Raw genomic sequence first — 23,099 nt, 5'->3', positions numbered from 1 at the left:
AAAATGTAGGGGAAACAGTATATTCACATGGACTCAAAGTATCACTGCACAGAGGATTTACTAATTATAAAGGGAGAAATGTAGGAATATGGGGGACACCTCACTAACTGGTGGATCACTAACTGAATGACCACACTTAGCAGCATATTATATGCTTCCTGGTGTGATGCAAAAAGAGACACACAATCTCACCTATGTAACATTTTTTCCAAAAATGTTTCCCTAAAAGTAATCAAGAAAAAACAATCAGACCAATGCCGAATGTGATACATTCTACAAGGGAACGAACTGGCTTGGTCTCTTCAAAAAACTAGTGTCATCAAAAAGGGAGGGGGCAGTTATTCCATATTAAATGAGACTTTAGACATAACAACTAAACATAATTCATGAATCTTGATTGGATCCCAGACTGAAAAAATAGTCATAAAAAGACATTTGGGGGAATTCCCTGGTGGTCCAGTGTTTAGGACTCCGCGCTTCCTCTGTGGGGGGCACGGGTTGGATCCCTGGTCAGGGAACTAAGATCCCACAAGCTGTGCAGCGCAGCCAAAAATTTTTTTAAATAATAAATAATAAAAAAAGACATTTGGTGAGAAACTGAATACAAATTATACATCAGAATTATTGCTAATTTTCTCAGGTATGATCATGCTATTATGGTTATATAGGGGAAGGGTCATTATTCTCAAGAGATGCTTGCTAAAGTCAAGGGTCACAATATCTGCAACTTCCAAATGTTAACAATTGGTCAATCTAAGCAAAGGATGTATAGATGTTAATTTTATTATCCTTTCAACTTTCCTGTAGATTTGAAAATTTTCAACTAAAATGTAGGGGGTGGAGACTTGAACATGATCTCAGTTGTCTGTTTTTTTAGTTTCTTCATGATCCTGAACAGTAAAGCATTCCCCATGTCCTTGTAAATTATCTTTTGTTTCAAATGCCTTCTAATCTGACCCTTCTGAAGCACTTTAAGCTGAACTCACACCTGTTCCAAGCAAAACATGGTTTCCACTGCCCAAGAGGGTACAGGCTTTCCCTCTTCACAGCTGTGTCACTAAGAGCATTTTTCTGCTTCAGCACCTCACGTGTTTGTCATTTTCTCATGGATGTGTGCAGCTTGAGGAATCTGTTACTGTCTCTTTGTGACTTAAAGATGAATCATTCTCCCAGTCTCTGGAAGAAAAGATACCATATGACTTCCTCATTGCCCTGCAGCAAGAAGGGGCCACGCACACAGCCCTCTGCTCAGATCACTAGTCGATTCCAACAGTGGCTTCCAAAGTTTATAACAGATGCCAAGGTATGTTGGGAACACTACTGGGCTAAAAATTGGGAATCTCCTTGGGAAAGTCATTTCACCTCTCAGGGCTTCTGTTTCTTCATTAGTTTAAAAGAGAGATTGGAGGACTTCCCTCGTGGCGCAGTGGTTGAGAATCTGCCTGCCAATGCAGGGGACACAGGTTCGTGCCCTGGTCTGGGAGGATCCCACATGCCGTGGAGCAACTGGGCCCGTGAGCCGCAATTACGGAGCCTGCGCGTCTGGAGCCTGTGCTCCGCAACAAGAGAGGCCGCGATAGTGAGAGGCCCGCGCACCGCGATGAAGAGTGGCCCCCGCTTGCCACAACTAGAGAGAGCCCTCGCACAGAAACGAAGACCCAACACAGCCATAAATAAATAAAAATAAATTTAAAAAAAAATTATAAAAAAAAAAAGAGAGATTGGAATGAATGTTTTTAAAGTCCTCTTCAAGCTCTCACAGTTTATCATTCAAGTCCCTGCTTCCCTGGCCCAGAAGGCAAAGCTAGGGCTAAGTCTCCTCCTTGAGAACAGTCCTCAAATTCTTGGCTGCTGCCATGGTGAAGTAGCACCCTCAGCTCTTCCCCAAACGGAAACATTTTCATTGCAGCACTATTTACAACAGCCAGGACATCGACGCAACCTAAATGTCCATCAGCAGAGGAATGGATAAAGAAAATGTGGTACATATATACAATGGAATATTATTCAGCCATAAGTAAAGAACAAAATGATGCCATTTGCAGCAACATGGATGGACCTAGAGACTGTCATACTGAGTGAAGTAAGTCAGACAAAGACAAATATCATATGATATCACTTATATGTGGAATTTTAAAAATGGGTACAAATGAAATTAGCTACAAAACGAAATAGAGTCACAGATGCAGAAAACAAACTTATGGTTACCAGGGGGTAAACGGGGGGAGGGATAAATTGGGAGATTGGGATTGACACATACACACTACTATATATAAAATAGATAACTAATAAGAACTTACTGTATTGCACAGGGAACTCTACTCAATACTCTGTAATGGCCTATATGGGAAAAGAATCTAAAAAAGAGTGGATATATGTATATGTATATGTATAACTGATCCACTTTGCTGTACACCTGAAACTAACACAACATTGTAAATCAACCATACTCCAATACAAATTTTAAAAACAAACAAACAAAAACTAACCTACCTCCGCACCTGGTCTATACTTACCTTCCTTCTGGAAACAAATGTGTCAGTTGGCAACTTGTAAGCCTCAGAAAGAAATTAATTCCATATGTACTTAGCATGCTATATAAAGAGAGCATCAAAGGAGGACACTCTGTGTGGAATATGGTTATCGGCTTTCTTTATTCTCTAAAGTTGAACATTATCTGTCAGCTATAGGCCCCCTTGGAAAATTCTGACAGGGCCAAAGGATAGAAGATGATGGAAGATCTGGGCAGAAATTGCAAAGGAAATCAGTAAACTTTCATCCAGGGTGTGACCAGGGCAGATGAAGAAGATGAAAAGTATAAAAGATCAGTAATAAATGGAGAAGAAAAAATTTTAGAAAATATCATACTGGAAACTGGTTCTTTCTCCACATTCAGTTCACCACCCTATGCTTCAATGGTATTTTCTATCATTTTTATAATAAATAATGATGCAAAACTATTTAAACAGCATCCTTCCCTGGTTAACCATTCAAGCCAAGCAGCGGTCCACAAAACTGTGATAGTCTCCCGAGTGAAGAAGCCACTACCTCCTTATGATTAGCTAATAGAGTTCAGATTGGATACCGTGAAAGCCAGAAGTGGGCCTGCCCTACCTCTCAGGGCCACAGGCTCAATCAAGCCCTCCTGACTTTCACGTGACATAAGCAAGTTTTGTTTTGTTTTGGTTTGGTTTGGTTTTTTGCCACTCCGCACTGCTTGCAGGATCTTAGTTCCCTGACCAGGGATTGAACCGGCACCCTCTCAGCAGTGAAATCGCAGAGTCCTAACCACTGCACCACCAAGGAATTCCCACAAGGATGCATTTAAACAAAGTAAAAGAAAAGAAAAAAGATTTCCTTTTAAAGGAAAGAACCCAGTACTCAGTGAGCTCTGGCCACAACTGAGAGCTGAGGTGGTTTATAGTGACCCGTCTGCATATTTTCTTAGTTAAATTAGATTTGTCATCTGTTGCTTATTCAACAAATTTGCTATAGTCAGTGTATTTGTAGTTAAAAAAAAAAAAAAAGTTTGGGTACTTCAGAGAGCTAATAGGGGCCTGTCAGGGAGCTCTCTCACAGAAGTCAAAGAGAAAGGCCATGTCTCTCGATTCTTATTGTGAGCTGTATTCATGTAAATAATTTGTTTTGTTTATTCTTTTATCAACATCTCTTCCTTTCAAATGTAAATTCCATAAAGGTATCTGTGTTTTTCACCATTGAATCCCCAACCCGTAGCATATAGTGAAATGCAATAAAGAAGATATAAATATAACATTTGTAATAAGGAAAAAATGTGATATGGTTCTCTATTTATTCACATCTTTATTTTCAGGAGATTTTTAAGTTTTCTTTATATAGATCACAGAACACATTTCTCACTAAGCTTATTCCTGGGTATTTTGTGAGTTTTATTTGTTTTTAAAAATGCAATCTCTCTTTCTCTCATTATATTTTATAGCCCACCAATGCTGGCATGTGGGAAAACTTTCGATTTGAGTATGTCTATCCTGCTTGCAGCCAGCGCACTAAACTCTCTTATTAAATCCAATAGCTGGGGGTTCATTTTGCTTGATTCTCTTAGTAGGCTAGGTATAAAATCATATCATCTGCAAATAATAACGTTTCGTCTTTTCCTTTCCAACAATCTAAATCTTGTTTCTGTTTCATCTTTAATTGCACTAGTGACAAACTGGGAAAGACATCAAATAATGATGGTAATGGTGCGTGTTCTATCACCCATTCATGGTTCTAATGAGAAGGCCTCTGGTGTCTCCTCATTCTGATTTTCACAACTGGAGCCCAGCAACCTCCCATGTGCTCACTTCCTTTCACTTTACTCTTATTACAGACAATTTAAAATAAGCCTAATATAACAATCTAAGTCTTAATAACACCAGGGTGGTTAGCTCTCAAAGAAGTCTCCTTTCTGCCCCTAAACCACAATGTGAGGGCATCCCTTTGCCTCTGTTAAACACACACACACACACACGCACACACACACACACACACACACACACACACAGCAGATGTAGCATGTCCAAGCTATGCCACCTCAGGGATTCAGGGTCTGTGGAGGGCGGTGGAGCAACGCTGAGGCCTCAAGGGCTCCAGCACATCCACAGCACTCGTGGCTAAGGCAGTTCCTGCAGTTCTGAGAACATCAAGAATTGGCACCCTTGGCATAAACACGCACATTCCCATGGTGAGTCCTGGCAGCGCCATATGAATAAGCGGATATTAACTGTGTGTTTGTCCTAATCAGTACAAAATTGAACAGCATATTGAAACAATATAAAACGAATTACTTCTGCTCCTGCCCCAAACAATGACTGGTGGACTCTGGCTCTTTTCGTTGGTCCAACCACCCATCCACGCTTGAGCAAATTCTTTTTCTGTCCCCTCTACTTAATTCAAAGCAGGCTGAAACTGGAAACCATTTTGGAGCTCATGGAGAGACTCTGCCCTTCTCTGGTCTCAGACCTTCTCCATCTCCTGCACACATCTCCTCCTTTTCAGAACCAAGCTCTGCCACTAGCTGCCTCCAGGTGATGAAGGTCACGGTCACAAATACAGGGCAATACACCGTCAGGTGCAATGGCACCAGGACCTAAGTGTATGGACCTGATGCACCACCTAGGCAAGGAGGTCTTCTCCAGGGAACCCCATCCTCCCCAGCCCACTGTCTAAGCTTTGCTGCTGTCAGAGCAACCATAGGGGAAGCTTGGTGTCATCGCCACTGTCCTGGGCACTCAAGACTACTTTCAAGACTTCTCTTGGTTTTTCCCAACTATGGCAGCAGGAGAGTCATTATGGGGAAGAGACCTGGGAGATGGACGATAACAGCAGTTATATCTCCCCTTCAGCCAGCCTTTGGCACTGGCTCTACTGCCACCATCACTCTCAAGCTATATTCAAATAACTTAGAACCTTCCTTCCCCCTTCTTAGCCTCTTGCAGGGCTACAGGCTCCCTGGTCTAGTAGGAGAGGCAAGAGTATATATGTGTGTCCATACTGATGCTCATGGATTAGGGGTAGGGAAGGCTGCCTTTGCCCCCATCCCCGGCTTCCGTCTCTCACCCCTTGACGAAAGTCTGCAGCAAATGTGCTGGCCCAAGTTATATTCCACAGCCAACCCTAACCCCAACTTTTCTAATGTTTGTCCCCAATGCTATGTTTCATTCATTCATTCATGTTTAGCTTCATTCCAGTCCCCAGCCCCGACCAGTGCCCACCCCTAATGCCCAGCCCAGAAATCCAAGCCCTGGTATCACACTAATAATCAATCATTGTAGCTAACGCTTGTAAGCTAACACATGCGCGCACACACACACACACACACACACACACACACTCAGTCTTTATAGCAATCCTCTGAAGTAGGTACTATTATTATCCCCCTTTTACAGATGACAAAACTGAGGCTCCAGGGGATTAGGTGACTTTCCCAAGGTCACATAGCTTGTAAACAGCAAAGCTGAGATTTGAACCCAGGATCTGCAATCCTAACCTCTGAGCTCATGCCAACACTGAAAGTTTTACTCTCTGTCCCCAATCCAACCTCAGTCCCACCCTCAGGCTCTCCAGATCTGATGGCAGTCGGCGCTCCTTAATAATGCAGCTGAGACCCACAGCCTGCCACCCAAAGTCAGGAGGCAGAGTCTGCCCACCTTGCCCCATCAAGTGCTCTCCTGACACACCCTTTCCCTTCCTACAGACAACAGAGCCCAAGTCAGTGAGAGGTCAGTGCTGAACCAGGCCACGGCGGTCAGCTCGTGGAAGTCCTAGGGAGCTTCCCAGCTGCTGATTAAAATGAGCTTCGGACTCCCAGGATGCGGCCATGGCACCTCAGGCCTACCTTCCAGGGCTGTGGAGGATGTTGCTGCATCAAAAGCATTCCTGTGTCTGGAAACGGCTGTGAAATCTGTGGGCAGCGGAAGAAGGCAGCTGTGGGAAGAACAGAAGGCCTGAGGGTGAGAGAGTCGACAGGAAAGAGGCCTGGGCAGGGGCCTTCACTTCCCCTGCAAGAAACAGCAGTGGAACCCACACACTGCCATTCTAGCGGAACCCTGGGCATTGACTTCTCTGAGCTGTGTGCCAGCAACTCCAGGCTGCTGTTCTGCAACTTTCTGGACCAAATTGTGCTCTCCCACTTTATGTGACTTTCCCAGCAAACATGCCTAGTTTTATTCTCAAATTGACTCAACATCTCTCAGCTCCATCTGCCCCTATTCCCCCATCCCCACACTTCTAGCACTTCTTAAAGGCATTCATCACTGTGGATTATTATTAATAATCAGATGTACAATTTGTTCAGAATTTACAGGCTAACTCATTTAGTTCTTACATTCATAAGTCATTTAGTGCTTTGAGACAGGCATTATGCCCATTTTACAGATGGGGAAACTAAATCCTAAACTCAATTGCCTCAGGTCAAGCAACTGATGTAACACTTTAACAGGGTCAGTATAAGACAAATAATTACACATTCCTTTTATTGAGATCAAGATAATGCCTTTTACTGAGATCAAGATAACTTTGCTTTAGCAAATGCTAAGCAGGCAAAACAAAAATGACCCACTGGTTTCTCTGGCCTTTGAGTCACCAGTTTAAGATCCTTGAGTTACCTAACTCAAATCAGCCTGCCTATGCGGAACCATGCTCCTAACACCTAGGCTCTATTATTCCCTTTCTTACTAGTCAGTCCACCAGTCCTAAAAAGAGTTGTGTGAGAAAGGAAGCAAAGAACCAGTGTTGAAGAATCCCCAGTGCAGCTTAGAGGGGAATTCCCACCAACCTATACTGCAATACAAATAACTAAGATACAAGACAGAACCTTGTAATCCTAAATTTGTGCACAGTGCAGGGAAAGAACTCTATCTAATTCTTTAAATCCCAATATAGAACATTTCCAAAGAGAAGCAAAACTTGCTTTAAAAGTTAGGGGAGGGGCTTCCCTGGTGGCGCAGTGGTTGAGAATCTGCCTGCCAATGCAGGGGACACGGGTTCGAGCCCTGGTCTGGGAAGATCCCACATGCCGCGGAGCAACTGGGCCCGTGAGCCACAACTACTGAGCCTGCGCGTCTGGAGCCTGTGCTCCACAACAAGAGAGGCCGTGATAGTGAGAGGCCTGCGCACCGCGATGAAGAGTGGCCCTCACTCGCCACAACTGGAGAAAGCCCTCACACAGAAACGAAGACCCTACACAGCCAAAAATAAACATAATAAATAAATAATAAATAAAAAAAATTAAAAAAAAAAAAAAAGTTAGGGGAAAAAAAAGCAAAAGATGCCATCAGAGTCATTTTGTGTCTATTTCATTATCTTGTTAAGACAATGCTTTCCAGCCACAGCCAATGGACAGGTCAAGGGGGTAGGGGGAATACGACAGCAAAGAACAAGTATGAAACATGATCTAGGGAAGTGGGTTCTAACCTGGGACCGTGGAATCTTTAGTGGCCTTCAGGGGCTCCTGGTACATCTTGGAAGCTCCTTCAAAAATTTGTGTATATGTGTGTTTTTCAGGAAAGAGGGTTCATGGCTATCGTCAAGAGGCCCACTATTGGGGGAAAAAAAACAAACCACTAAGAACCACTAACTTATAGTAAAAATAAATCTCTTCTATAACCCAGCAGTATTTTCTAAAACCCAACTGCCCCTCCCTCCTGAAAATAGTGACCTCTCCCCGCAGTGGCACCTTAGAGGAGCTGGGGGGTGCCAGGAACTCAGTGACACCAGGCTTGGCAGCCCATCTTACGAGCCCTTCCTATCATTCCTGTGCCCCTGCCTAGTCTCCTCCACAATGGAAGGCCAAGTATGATCCCACAGCACCCTAATTAAGCCAAACTGGGAACATTCAAAAGAGCTAAAAGGGATAGAGCATGGAGAATAAACACCCAGTCCCCAAGAGAACACAGCTCAAGTAGCCTGCAGAATCGCTCAGGGAAGCCTGGAAGGCTGTAATCAGTCAGGGAAGCAGATGAGGTTTCTGAAGGTTTGCGAGGAAGAGCATATTACATGGGCTGGGCTTGCAGGTGTAACAAGCAGAGATCAGAGGCAGAAACAGATTAAAGCAACAGAGATGCTAGGAAGGAACAGATGGTCTGGTCCAGGGCCAGGGAGGAAATGAAAGGCAAGATGAAGGCCGTATCATTAAGCATCACTGAGAGATGAGGCTTGAACTTTTGTATGGAAGATGTCAGAGGCTGGGCAGATTTCAATGGGGAAAGAGAGTACGTGACTATGCTCTACAGAGGAAACGACTGAGAAGTGTGGTTTAAATGAATAGAAAACAGAAGAAAGATATGACTGCAGAGAAGAGAAATTGGCCAGCACATGGAGTGTCAGGTATTAGTTTTGAGGGGACATGGTAGATGAATGGACAAGTCAGCAAGGGGCATATAAGACAAGATGCAGGTATGGATAAATGGGGTGACTTAGGTCAAAGGAAATGAAGGGATCCTCCCCTCCATTTCCCCACCACAGACCTCCGCGGGCTACAGGCCTCCCACCATATGCTTACAGCCTGCCTGCACAGAGGTCTGCCCTTGGCTCTAGTAACTATTAACATAGAATTATTGTTAGGTACCTGTGATGGTTTCAACGTCCATCTCTGCCCATACCTCAATGGAGCAACCTTTTTCCCAACTGAGTAGCAAGGATTAAAGAAAAATAAAAATTATAGCACAAGGAAGTCAGAAAATGACCAATAGTCTCCTACTCAGTTCTAGAACAAGTCCCATACCCTGAACCTGAATGATCTGCATTCTTTTCCTTGACTTGTTGTTATTGCAGGAAATGGTGAAATTCTCAACATCCTAATAACCATCAGTAAATGACTGGTTAAACAGATTAGGGTTTATCTGTACTCTGGAATACTATGCAGCTACTTTAAAGAATGAACTGCATCCAGATGTACTAACATAGAAAAATGTCCGAGATTCCTTGCTGGGCAAAAAAAAAAACAAGCTGGAGATCATATATATAATGTGATCCCACTCAGTAAAAAAAAAAAAAAAAATTATACAAATAAATATATATTGTATAATTGTGCTTGATATTCATCCATTCATTCAGGAAATATTTATTGAGCATCTTCTGTGTATCAGGCACTACACAAAAATCTCTGCCCATACAGAACTTACATTCCAGTGGGGAAGATGCATAATAAACAAGAGAAATAAACAAAAGGTATAGGTACCATGTACAAAGTGCTAAGGACAAAAAGAAATCAGAGAAGGGGGACAGAAGTGTGGGGTGGTTGCGATTTTTGACACCACTATCTAGTCTAGACCTCTAGGAGGTGTATTTGAGTAAAGAATGGAGGGAAGTCAGGCAGGAAGTCAGGCTGCTGTCCTGAGGAAGAGCCAGGGAAATAGTAGAAGCAAAGGCTCTGAGGCAGGAGCCTGCCTGGAGGCTTAGAGCCGGTGGGGGAGAAGGGACTGAGCAAGCAGGAGTAACAGGGCCTTGTAGACATTGTGAGAACACTGCTTTTACCCTAAGTGAGATGGATACACCTGCAAAGAAAAGCATCTTAGAAAAAATGTTAATTAGCAGTTAATTGAGAAATGGGATTAGGAATAGGTGTGGAAAAATCTTTTTACTTTTCACATTATATACTTTTATACAGGTTTTAAATTTTTATTGAGTTTCTATACCTTTTTTTTTTTTTTTTTCTTTTTTTTTTTAATAGTCTTTATTTTAAAGTCTATTTTGTCTGATATGAGAATTGCTACTCTAGCTTTCTTTTGATTTCCATTTGCATGGAATATCTTTTTCCATCCCCTCACTTTCAGTCTGTATGTGTCTCTAGGTCTGAAGTGGGTCTCTTGTAGACAGCATATATATGGGTCTTGTTTTTGTATCCATTCAGCCAGTCTGTGTCTTTTGGTGGGAGCATTTAATCCATTTACATTTAAGGTAATTATTGATATGTATGTTCCTATTCCCATTTTCTTAAATGTTTTGGGTTTGTTATTTTAGGTGTTTTCCTTCTCTTGTGTTTCTTGCCTAGAGAAGTTCCTTTAGCATTTGTTGTAAAGCTGGTTTGGTGGTGCTGAACTCTCTCAGCTTTTGCTTGTCTGTAAAGGTTTTAATTTCTCCATCAAATCTGAATGAGATCCTTGCTGGGTAGAGTAACCTTGGTTGTAGGTTTTTCTCCTTCATGACTTTAAGTATATCCTGCCACTCCCTTCTGGCTTGCAGAGTTTCTGCTGAAAGATCAGCTGTTACCCTTATGGGGATTCCCTTGTGTGTTATTTGTTGTTTTTCCCTTGCTGCTTTTAATATGTTTTCTTTATATTTAATTTTTGATAGTTTGATTAATATGTGTCTTGGCGTGTTTCTCCTTGGATTTATCCTGTATGGGACTCTCTGTGCTTCCTGGACTTGATTAACTATTTCCTTTCCCATATTAGGGAAGTTTTCAACTATAATCTCTTCAAATATTTTCTCAGTCCCTTTCTTTTTCTCTTCTTCTTCTGGGACCCCTATAATTGGAATGTTGGTGCGTTTAATGTTGTCCCAGAGGTCTCTGAGACTGTCCTCAGTTCTTTTCATTCTTTTTTCTTTATTCTGCTCTGCAGTAGTTATTTCCACTATTTTATCTTCCAGGTCACTTATCCGTTCTTCTGCCTCAGTTATTCTGCTATTGATCCCGTCTAGAGTATTTTTAATTTCATTTATTGTGTTTTTCATCTTTGCTTGGTTCCTCTTTAGTTCTTCTACATCCTTGTTAAATGTTTCTTGCAATTTGTCTATTCTATTTCCAAGATTTTGGATCATCTTTACTCTCATTATTCTGAATTCTTTTTCAGGTAGACTGCCTATTTCCTCTTCATTTGTTAGGTCTGGTGTGTTTTGACCCTGCTCCTTCACCTGCTGTGTGTTTTTTTGTCTTCTCATTTTGCTTATCTTACTGTGTTTGGGGTCTCCTTTTCACAGGCTGCAGGTTCGTAGTTCCCGTTGTTTTTGGTATCTGTCCCCAGTGGCTAAGGTTGGTTCAGTGGGTTGTGTAGGCTTCCTGGTGGAGGGGACTAGTGCCTGAGTTCTGGTGGATGAGGTTGGATCTTGTCTTTCTGGTGGGCACGTCCACGTCTGGTGGTGTGTTTTGGGGTGTCTGTGGCCTTATTATGATTTTAGGCAGCCTCTCTGCTAATGGATGGGGCTGTGTTCCTGTCTTGCTAGTTGTTTGGCATAGGGTGTCCAGCACTGTAGCTTGCTGGTCGTTGAGTGAAGCTGGGTCTTGATGTTGAGATGGAGATCTCTGAGAGATTTTCGCCGTTTGGTATTACGTGGAGCTGGGAGGTCTCTTGTGGACCAGTGTCCTGAAGTTGGCTCTCCCACCTCAGAGGCACAGCCCTGATGCCTGGCTGGAGCACCAAGAGCCTTTCATCCACACAGCCAAGTACGTGGGGATTTTCTTGCCTTTTGGGAGGTCTGACGTCTTCTGCCAGCGTTCAGTGCGTGTTCTGTAGGAGCAGTTCCACGTGTAGATGTATTTCTACTGTATCTGTGGGAAGGAAGGTGATCTCCGCGTCTTACTCTTCCGCCATCTTACCCCTACCTCACATCGTTGCATAATGGATCTATAGAACTTTTTCATCTTGTAAAACTGAAACTCTATGCTCATCAAAAAACAACTCACCATTTCCCCCTCCCCAATTCCCTGGAAACCATCATGCTAGTCTCTGTTTTCATGATTTTAACTATTAATATTTTAGGTATTTCATATGAGTGGAATCATGCACTATTTGTCCTTTTGTGAATTGCCAAGCTTTTTGAGTTCTTGTATTGCAAATTTATTCTGGCTCTAGCCTTGCTGTCCTGCTTTCTGCTATTACTTCTCTCATGACTACGTGTAATTCAAATCTTAGCACCCTTCTTTCCCACCTGAATCAGATAGGATGCCTTTAGCTGCAAGGAAGAGAAACCTGACTCAGGCTGTTTCCAACGGTAAGGAACATATTGCTCACATAGTACAGAGTTTAGAGGAAGGGAGAGCTCAGGTTTGGTTGATCCAGCCATTCAGCAATGTCATCAAGGACTGAGCAGTTCTTTGTTTTTCTCAGTTCTGCAGGTCTCATCCTTAGCCTGGTGGCAGGATGGCTGCAGCTAATTCAGGCATCACATCCAGTAATGACAGCATCGGATTTTGTTCTCTCTTTTTTTTTTTTTTTTTTTTTAAAAAGCTTGGGTTTTTTTTTTTTTTAATTTTTTTTATAGCTACTTTATTTATTTATTTATTTATTTTTGGCTGTGTTGGGTCTTCGGTTCGTGTGAGGGCTTTCTCTAGTTACGGCAAGTGGGGGCCACTCTTCATCGCGGTGCAGGGACCGCTCTTCATCGCGGTGCGCGGGCCTTTCACTATCGCAGCCCCTCCCGTTGCGGGGCACAGGCTCCAGACGCGCAGGCTCAGTAGTTGTGGCTCACGGGCCCAGCTGCTCCGCGGCATGTGGGATCTTCCGAGTTTCTATACCTTTTATTATTAATTTTTAAACTAGTTCAAACTCAAGATTTCTATTTTTTAATGGTAAAAATCAGCATTCCAATAAATACATAAATTCAATTAATTTGCTGCTTTTGTAGTGGTCTGTGTTTCCTTAGATTCTGTATTTGTCTGTTTGGCATCCATTCATCACAGAGCCAATTATGTTAACTATATTTTCTTATTTTCTGTATTCTTGATACTCTGGGGCCCTTACAGACCCAGAGAGAGACTGCCCCTCCCAGAGTTTGCTAATTCCTAAATGTAATAACAACTTGCCAAAGAACACCTTTCATGTGCAAACCAATCAATCTCCCAGTCTATACTCCCAACTATCTTTTTATCTAACTCTCACACAACCGAGCCAATGTTTCCCCCACCCTAAATGAAACCCAGAGCCAGGTACCGGGCAACTAGAGACAGCCCCTATGTCCCAAGGCCCAATGCAGTTATTCAAGCCAGCCAATTCTAAACTGTTCATTCTGCCCTACCTTGCCTTTCCCCAGTAAAGGCTCTGGTCCAATGTTTCCTGCCCCCCGCCCCTTCTGCCTCCTGACCATCCTTTCCCCTGGGGTCCTGTGTGATGTGGTGTAAAATCTTCATTCAACAGCACTGACGAATGGATAAACAAAAAGGTCCTATTGTATAGCACAGGGAACTATATTCAGTATCCTGTGATAAACCATAATGGAAAAGAAATGAAAATGAATGTGTATGTGTGTGTATATATATATATATATATACACATATATATGTATATTATCTGTATAACCGAGTCACTTTGCTGTACAGCAGTAATTAACACAACATTGTAATTCAACTATACGTCAATAAAAATTAGAAAAAAAGAACAGCACTGACATCTCCAAGCCGTCACTCAATCAAACCTCGATAAATTAAATCCTGGGAATAATTTTAGAATAGGTAGCTATGTGTCTTTAAAAATTCCAAGGATTTCCAGGTAGAGAGGAAGAGGGATCATTTTGTTTTGTTTTTCATTTTAACTGTTGAATTAACTTTCCCCAGCTCATTCAGACTTCAGCCTATGTCCTTGAGAATCAGGAAAAGACCGCCGAAAACCATGAAGTGACAAAACTACAAATGTGACTTAGCTGAGCAAACTGTGCCCTAGTTAAAAACAAAAACACAAAATCACATCTTCCTCCTGCCACTCTCAACAATTGCTATAGGTAAGGAGGCCTTAGAAGGAGAAAGTTAAAGGGTGAAGGTGGTATTGAATGTGAGGAAGTCTGTAGGGGAAGCCAGGATGGGGGGTTTCCGCTAGACCTGAAGGGGGTGGATCACAGAAGAGCACCTGCTTCAGCCCTCAAACTATTCTGGAACAGGGATTGAGATGCCTAATTAAAGGTGTCAGAGTGGAGTTTTTATATAAAAGAAAGATTTGAAGCAGAAGTCATTAGAAACCTAAGAGAATATAAAAGTTGAACCAAATGTAAGTCAGAGAAGGCGTGTGAATGGGTCTTTAGAAGTGTTTGTTCACTGTGGTCAGCCTTTGAAAGAGAGCCATAAAATGCAAATTATAGGTCTGCTTTAGGGCAGGGGCCTGCAAACTTCTGGAAATGGCCAGATAATAAATATTTGCAAGCTCTACTGTATTTGTCATATCATCCCAACTCTGCCGTTATAGCACAAAGCAGCCATAGACTACATAAATGAATGAGCATGACTGTGTCCAATGAAACTTTACTGATGGGCGCTGAAATTTGGATTTTACATAATTTTCACATGTCACAAGATAGTATTCATCTTTTGATTCTTTTTCAACCATTTGAAAGTGTAAAAACCATTCTTAGTTTCCAGGCTGTAGTTTACTGACACTTTTCCTTAGGGAATGAAGTTTAGAAGGCTGTAAAGACCTTAGGAGAAAAAAAATGCTGGGCTTTGTTTCTTTTTCTGAGGATACCTCTTGGTGTGGGAAATCTTGCAAAACTCCTTAACAAGGAACTCCTACACCCTGTTACTCTTCCATTCTGAGTCTGTCTCAGCATATTCAATCCTCGCTCTCCCTCTGACTCACCAAATAGGGTCCTAATCCCCTTTTCTCATGTTGCTGTGGGTTCCTCTGTGTATTAGGCCAATGTTACATCCCTGAGCTAAAGGAAACATCAGGATGGACTTACTTATGAGCCATAGTAGCATTTATTGGATTTGGGACCCAGAAAAGACCTTAAAATAACCTGCTCCAACTCCTATATTTTATAGCTAAAGCAACAGAGGCTCAGTGAGGGTAAATGGCTTGCCCAAGGTCACCCAGCTCTCTGGAAACAGGCCTGGGACTAGAACCCATGTTTCCAGCTTCTTCCACATTTGTACATTTCTGCTCCACTACTTCATTTGCACTCTCAGGAAAAAATTATGGAGCTTGCTATGGAATTGAGGGGTGGGTAGTGTGTGGAGAAATTGTAAACACTTTGTTAAAAGAACATAGAACATAATTAAAATGCCATTACCACATCTATAGAATATTTTTGTATTGCCAGTCCCAAACTTGGGGCAAGGAGAAAGAAATCGTGGAGATCTGGGAGAGAGGGGGAGCTGAGAAATATTTGCAAGGGATGCTCAAATACACACCTTCCCTAAGCATTGTCTACATACTACTAATGATAATAATGTCTTCCACACATCAATATTCTACAGCAATTCTCAGAGTGTGGTCCAGGAACCCACGGGGGTCCCTAGACACTTTCAGAGGCTCCATGAGGTCAAAATTGTTTTCATAATAAAACTAACACTTTATTTGCCGTTTTCACTGTCAATCTCTCAAAAATATACAGCAAAATTTCCAGAGGCAACTCCGTGTGTAATATTGTAACAGACGGAATGCCAAAGTAGATATAAGAATCCAACTGGCTTCTATCAAGCAAGACATTAAAGAGATTTATGAAGATGTAAAACAGTATCACTCTTCTTGCTAATTTTTTTTGTTTTAGAAAACACTGTCATTTTTCTCACAAATGTATTATTTGTTAACATCTAACAGATTTATTATTTTTAAAAATGAATTAACAAATAAATATTTTAATTGTTCAGTTTTAATTTCTAATACAACAGATATCAATAAACAAACAAGAGACTTTTATTATGGCTCCTCAATAGTAAAGGAGTCCTGACCACAAAGTTTGAGAACTCACTGATTTACAACTTTTCAACTGTTTTGCCCATGCACGAAAAAAACAAATTAATTTGAAAGTGTTACTGAATTTTTAGTAGCCTTTTATCCATATGCATTTTCTTAAAAGCTACTAAAATTACAACTACTATTATATGGTTTAAAACGGCCTTTATCACCACAGAAATAAAATTTGCATCTCCACAGGAATAAAATTATAAATATCTAAGATAGAAAAACTCTACTGGACAAACGATGCAGTTTAATCAATAACTCAATGGCAAGAAAAGGAAGAGGGCAAAGAAAATAGGAAATAAGAGACTTAGAAGACCTAGAAACCAAATGCAATGTGTCTACCTCATAAGACCCTGATTCTAACAAACCAACCATAACAAAGCACTCATGAGACAACTGGGGAAATTTGGATCCTGAGAAGATATTTGATGATATTAAAGAATTGTTACTTTTATTTTAAGTGTAATAATGGTATTGTGGTTGTGTTTTTTTAAATAATCCTTAGCTTTTAGGGATACAGGCTAAAGTATTTATGGATAAAATCATTTAATATGTTGGACTTCCTTCCAAATAATCCAGTGGGAAGGGGAGTAAGAGAGATGTAAGCAAGATTGGCCATAAAATGATAATTATCAAAGCTTGGAGGTGGATACATGAGATACCATTCTTTATACGTTTGTGTATGTTTAGAAAAGTCCACAATAAAAAAAATATTTAATAGGTTGTCATGCTAAAAAAAAACAGTGATAAACCACTTCCCTAACTCATTCTTGATTTAGCCATTTGCAAATCAACAAGCCATATAATTTTCGGGAGGGAACTTAAACAAGGCCCTTCCTCGTAACCAGAACATCAGATGGTAAGAGAATACACTTAGAGCAAAAAGCATATCACAGGAGGGATTACAACTCTGCAGAAAGCAGCTATTAAAAAAAGCTGCCCTTGGGCTTCCCTGGTGGCGCAGTGGTTGAGAATCTGCCTGCCAATGCAGGGGACACGGGTTCGAGCCCTGGTCTGGGAAGATCCCACATGCCGCGGAGCAACTAGGCCCGTGAGCCACAATTGCTGAGCCTGCACGTCTGGAGCCTGTGCTCCTCAACGGGAGAGGCCACGATAGTGAGAGGCCCGCGCACCGCGATGAAGAGGGGCCCCCACTTGCCGCAACTAGAGAAAGCCCTCACACAGAAACAAAGACCCAACACAGCCATAAATAAATGAATAAATAAATAAATAAAATTTTAAAAAAAAGAAAAAGCTGCCCTCAAAGGGGACTCTTGCTTTGGGTGGAATACCAGACCTGTGAAAAGAATCCTTAGATCTATCTTGTCCTACCTACTCCAAGACGCCCACCTGGGTAGCTACCAGTGTCTTACCAATCTACAAGTATACTAGTCTCCTTTGGAGGGCCAACATGTTATCAGGAGTATCCAGAAGTGCCTGGAACAGGAACGATCATGAAAGTGGACCACTTTACTTGAACCTGAGTTCACCTATACTGATCTCATAGACTGTTTTTTTTTGTTTTTGTTTTTTTTCATAGACCGTTTTTAATGACAAAATTTAACAGATGCATATTGAAGAATGACTTATTTTATCATTTATTTTTCTATACTGACCACATTTTTAAAAAAACTATACTGCACAAATGCCCACCACAACAACTTTGAAAAGTAGTTTGGAATTATTTACTAAAGTATGAGATACACATATCCTATGACCCCTCTATTCCATTCCTTGGTACATATCCAACAAAAATGCATATATATTTGTACCAGGAGACAAGCACAAGAAATTCTTAACGACAATGAAGTCAACCCCATGTCCATCAATAATAGAATGGATAAATTATTATATACATAATCATAATGGAATATGATACAGCAGTAAACATGAGCAAACAACAGCTACACCTACAACAGGGATGAATCTTATAAAGTTGAGCAAAAAAGACATATACCAAAGAAAACTTTCTGTAGTGTTAAAGAAAAAATGATAATTTCATCTCTTGGTAAAGACTGAGTACTGAGTAGAAAAAAAGTACTGCCAAACTGAGGAACTTAATCCAGCACAGAGTCTAGGCTCTGGAAGATGAAACTGCAGGGACAAGAAATGGGGCGGGTCATTTAAAGCCAAAAAGACCAAGACTTCTCTTGGACTGATATTAGGAAAACAAAGCCTCATAGTGAGGTTGATTAGCTATGGGAATCGTGTTACCCAGCCAGGTTCACACAGATGTGGGCAGGCTAGGTAGCCAAGTTGGTGTTTCTTAGTATTAGTCAATCTAGGTATAGAGTTCAAAAATAGGCAAAACTTGGGCTTCCCAGGTGGCGCAGTGGTTGGGAGTCTGCCTGCTAGTGCAGGGGACACGGGTTCGGGCCCTGGTCTGGGGGGATCCCGCGTGCCGCGGAGCGGCTGGGCCCGTGAGCCACGTCTGCTGGGCCTGCGCGTCTGGAGCCTGTGCTCCGCAGCGGGGGAGGCCGCGGTGGTGGGGGGCCCGCGCACCGTGATGAGGAGTGGACCCCGCTTGCCGCAGCTGGAGAGGGCCCTCGCACAGGGGCGAGGACCCAGCACAGCCAAAAATAAATAAATAAATAAAGTAATTAATTTAAAAAAATGTAGTGTGTTCCAATAATGGCTAAGAAGCAGAAAAATGTTAAAAAAAAAAATAGGCAAAACTTTAAAAAGCAAGGGAGTGGTTACCATAAAAGTCAGGATAATGGTTACCTGGGGTGTAGGGGAAGGTTGAGAAAGAGGTGATCTGGATGGGACACATGAGACGCAGTTCTGGGGATAGCAGCAATGTTCTATTCTTTGATCTGGGTGGTGCTTTTGTGTTTTTTTCTAATTATAGTTATTTTGTAATTATTCATCATACTTTGTGTTTTATGCACCTTTTCTCTGTGTGTTATCTTTCACAATTAATAAAGGTTTAGAATAAACAAATCAGCCTCATTTTATATAACTATAGTAGTCCCTCTGAAATTGTTAAACTTTTAATAAGTGTATTAATACACTTTGACTTTTGGATGAAGGTATCAGTAGAAAATGGAAGCCATCTATTTCTGACTTGGCAAATTCTCATATGTTAAGTTCTCACGACTGTTGACTTAAATACAGATGAGCTGTAGAATAAAGTTAACAAACTATTCTAAAATATGACATTCGGGTTTTAAAGAATCCCAAGAGCATTCTGAGAATGATTAGGAAAGTACTGTATTGTAACTTGTACCATAATTTAATTTGAACCTTCTCCATTTTACTAAGCCTTATACCAATTGAGCTAACATTTCCAGGCCATGAAAAGTAATTTGAAAGAATTCCCACATTCTCAGAACACTAGAAAACCAGTGCTCTGGAGATCACACTCTACAAGTTGGCTCAAGCAAATTTCAATATGCAAATACATGCTTTTAAATTAAGCTTCATTAAAATGCACTTACCAGTTTAAGTGGAGGCTGATTTTGTAACCACATTTGGAATTTAGATTCTTACTACTTTAAAACAAATGCTATGTAAACATGAAAATTAGATAATCAAATGATTCTTTGCCCTCCTTCTACAACACTTTTCACTTGAAACAACTGATGTACTTTAAAACACAAATCTTCAAAATACCCCAATGAGGAAACGGAGTCCCTAGCTTTGGACATACATTTTAACCAAGTCAAAAGCAGACTGCCCTGATGTCATGAAGACCACTGGAACAGGGAAATCTTAGAAAGGTCATCTGTAGCTCATCCCAGAAGCCCATTCCAGGCCCAAACAGGCCCTTTGCGTTCTCCTGTCCTTGCCTGCCAACTGCAGGAGGCTGACCTGCATTCCCAGAGCTGGCCTCCATTCCTCCGAGCCTTTGAGGTCCTCTCTTCCCAAGTTTGGCTGCAAAAGGACCCATGATCTCCTTCACACTCCCTTCATTACTTTGTTTTTTTGAGGAAAGGGAAGAGTGTGATAAAAAGACAGAACACAGAGACCTATAGCACTCATCCACCATATAATGCAGCCCACACCCCTCCAAAACCTGAGGGGGAAGTGTCATTAGACCCTCATTTTACAGAGAAGAAAACCAAAGCCCAAAGAACTTGTGGAATCTGAGGTCACACAGCTAACAGAGTAGAGCCCCACCAAACCATTGCTTAGGGCAACTGACTTCCCTGCCTCTCTGCAGACTTGGTATCCTAGACCCCACTCCACTCAGTGGTTCAGAGTTAGGGCTTAAGGTCAGATAATCCTCATTGGCATCCCAGGTCCATCACTTCCAAGGTGTGTGATCTCAGATGGATTACTTAGCCTCTCTGGCTTCAGTTATCCAAGTCAAAGCTCAGTGAATGGTGGCCATTATTATCATTTCTTTCACACATGCTAAGCTCTAGTGTAAACCTCTGTTCTCAGACTTTCTTTTCACTAAGGGTCACCTGAGGGAACTTGTTAAAAGCAGATTTCTCCTGCTCTTTCCTGGGAACCTCTGAGCCAGATCTAGGAAGCACCATTTTAATTTTTTAACAAGAGTCCTAGAGATTCTAATACAGAGAGCCAAGTTTTGGCAAATACCAATCAAGTACTTCTACCTTCTCTTTTTACTCCTTTGAAATAAAAGAGCTCACCAGATCTACACACACATTTGTTTCCCTCAGGAAAGCTCTAGTTCTAAGAACTTGAGGTCTTTCTTCTGAAACAGATCCCATTACATATCTGTCTTCTAGCTGGTGGCTTTCATACATTTTTTTACCATAACCACAATACCAAATACATTTTACATAGCAACTAAGAACACATATGTGTTTATATATACATATATAAATAATTTTTTCACAAAATAAGGTGCTCACTATGCACATTGCTATTTTCATTCTTTTTTTATCATTTAATGATAGGCACAACTTTCTAATTTTATTTCACAACCAATAATGAGTTGCAATCAATAAAGACCAACACTAAAATGACCCAGATGTTGGAATTAGCATGCAAGGAACTTAAAGGAACTATTATAAATATGTTCAAAGATATAAAAGAAAATGTGCACATAATGAATGAATGAATAGAGAACCTAAGCAAAAAATAAAAACTAAAAAAGAACCAAATGGAAATCCTAGAATTGAAAAAATATGTATATGAAATTAAAACTGCACTTACTGGACAGATTGAGATGGTAGAAGAAAGTCAGAACTAGAAATTATTCAGTTTGAAAAACACAAAGGAAAAAAAAATGGAAGAGTCCCAGAGACCTATAGGACAATATCAAGCAATCTAACATACATATAACTTGAACCCCAAAATTATCAAGGAGAAAGAAGCCCTCCAAAATGTCAAGAAATAGTGGCCAAACAGTCTCTTAACTTGGTGAAAGATATAAATTTACAAATTCAAGAAGCCCAGCAAAACCCAAGCAGAAGAAATGAAAAACACACCTATGTATATCACAGTTAAACTGCTGAAAATCAAAGATAAAGAGAAGAATATTTAAAGCAGCCAGAGAAAAACAGCTCATTCCTACAATGATACCTTTATTATCCAACTTCTCATCTGAAACAATGAAGGCCATAAGACAGTGATGCAACATCTTTAAAGCATTTAAAGAATAAAAAACTTTCAACTCGAAATTCTACCTCCAGTGAAAATATCCTTCAACAATGAAAGCAGGGACTTCCCTGGTGGCACAGTGGTTAAGAATCTGCCTGCCAATGCAGGGGACACGGGTTTGAGCCCTCGTCCAGGAAGATCCCACAAGCTGCGGAGCAACTAAGCCTGTGTACCACAACTACTGAGCCTGCACTCTAGAGCCCGCGAGCCACAACTACTGAGCCAGCATGCCACAACTACTGAAGCCCATGCGCCTAGAGCCCATGCTCCACAACAAGAGAAGCCACTGCAATAAGAAACCCGCGCACTGCAATGAAGAGTACCCCCGCTCACCACAACTGGAAAAGGCCTGCATGCAGCAACAAACACCCAATGCAGCCAAAAATTAATTAATTAATTTTAAAAAAACAATAAAAGCAAAATAAAGATGTTTTCAGATAAATGACAACTAAAAGAATTCATCACCAACAGAAGTACACTATAAGAAATGCTAAAGGAAGAAATTCAGGCTGAAAAGAAATGATACCAGATGGAAATTCATATCTTCAGGGAGAAATAAAGATGACCAGAAGTAGTAAGAAGGTAGATAAATATAAAAGACAATCTTTCTTCTCTTAATATATTTAAATACATATGACTATATAAACCAAATTATAATATTGTGGTATTTTTAGCATACTTATATTAATACATATGACAACCGTAGCATAAACTGGAGTCAACAAACTTTTTCTGTAAGGGGCCAGATGGGAAATATTTTAGACTCTGTAAGCTATTGACATATGGTCTCTGTTGCAACTACTCAACTCTGCCATTATAACATAAAAGCATCCACAGACAATACAAAAATAAATGGGTATAGTTGTGTTGCAATAAAACAAAAGCAGGTACAGGGCAAGATTTGGCCCAAATGTCACGGTTTGTCGACCTCTGGCATAAAGAATTGGGGGTAAGTGAAACTGTATGGTTGCAAAATTTTTATATTTTGCATTAAATGGAACCAAAACTCTAAGTAGACTCTAAAACTTTAAGGATGTATACTGTAATCACTAGAGCAACCATTCAAAACAAAAATGCAAAGAATAACTAAAAAATATAGAAAATAAAATGGAATTCTAAAAAAACCTAGTTGACTTAAGAGAAAACAATGAGGAAGGAACAAATAAACAACAAAAACAAAAACAAAAAAAACTCAGTAGAACCAATAGAAAACAAATAGTAAAATGGTAGACCCAAATCCAAATCTACCAATGATTTACAGTAAATGTAAATGGACTGAACATTCCAATTAAAAAGCAGAGATTATCAGACTCAGTACAAAAGTAAGACCCAACTACATGCTTTCAAGAGACACACTAGTGCCAATTATCAATATTTTGCCTCTCAGCCCCAAAT

At 40.8% G+C, this 23,099-nt stretch overlaps 1 long non-coding RNA gene across 7 annotated transcripts in view; it reads right to left on the bottom strand.

The window, feature by feature from the left end:
• The window catches only part of LOC103016807 (uncharacterized), a 223,824-nt gene that overhangs the window by 192,121 nt on the left and 8,604 nt on the right, over nucleotides 1-23,099 (bottom strand). For 6 of the 7 annotated variants that reach the window (XR_009009096.1, XR_009009095.1, XR_009009097.1 and 3 more), the window contains exon 3: nucleotides 6,356-6,444. The exons of the other annotated variant lie outside the window; for it this stretch is intronic. This is a non-coding gene — a long non-coding RNA (uncharacterized LOC103016807). The remainder of the gene's footprint in view (nucleotides 1-6,355; nucleotides 6,445-23,099) is intronic. 7 annotated transcript variants of the gene reach the window in all.

The sequence above is a fragment of the Balaenoptera acutorostrata genome, chromosome 8 (assembly GCF_949987535.1).
Source record: "Balaenoptera acutorostrata chromosome 8, mBalAcu1.1, whole genome shotgun sequence".
NCBI lineage: Eukaryota > Metazoa > Chordata > Mammalia > Artiodactyla > Balaenopteridae > Balaenoptera > Balaenoptera acutorostrata.
This window is presented reverse-complemented; position numbering and strand designations above follow the sequence as displayed.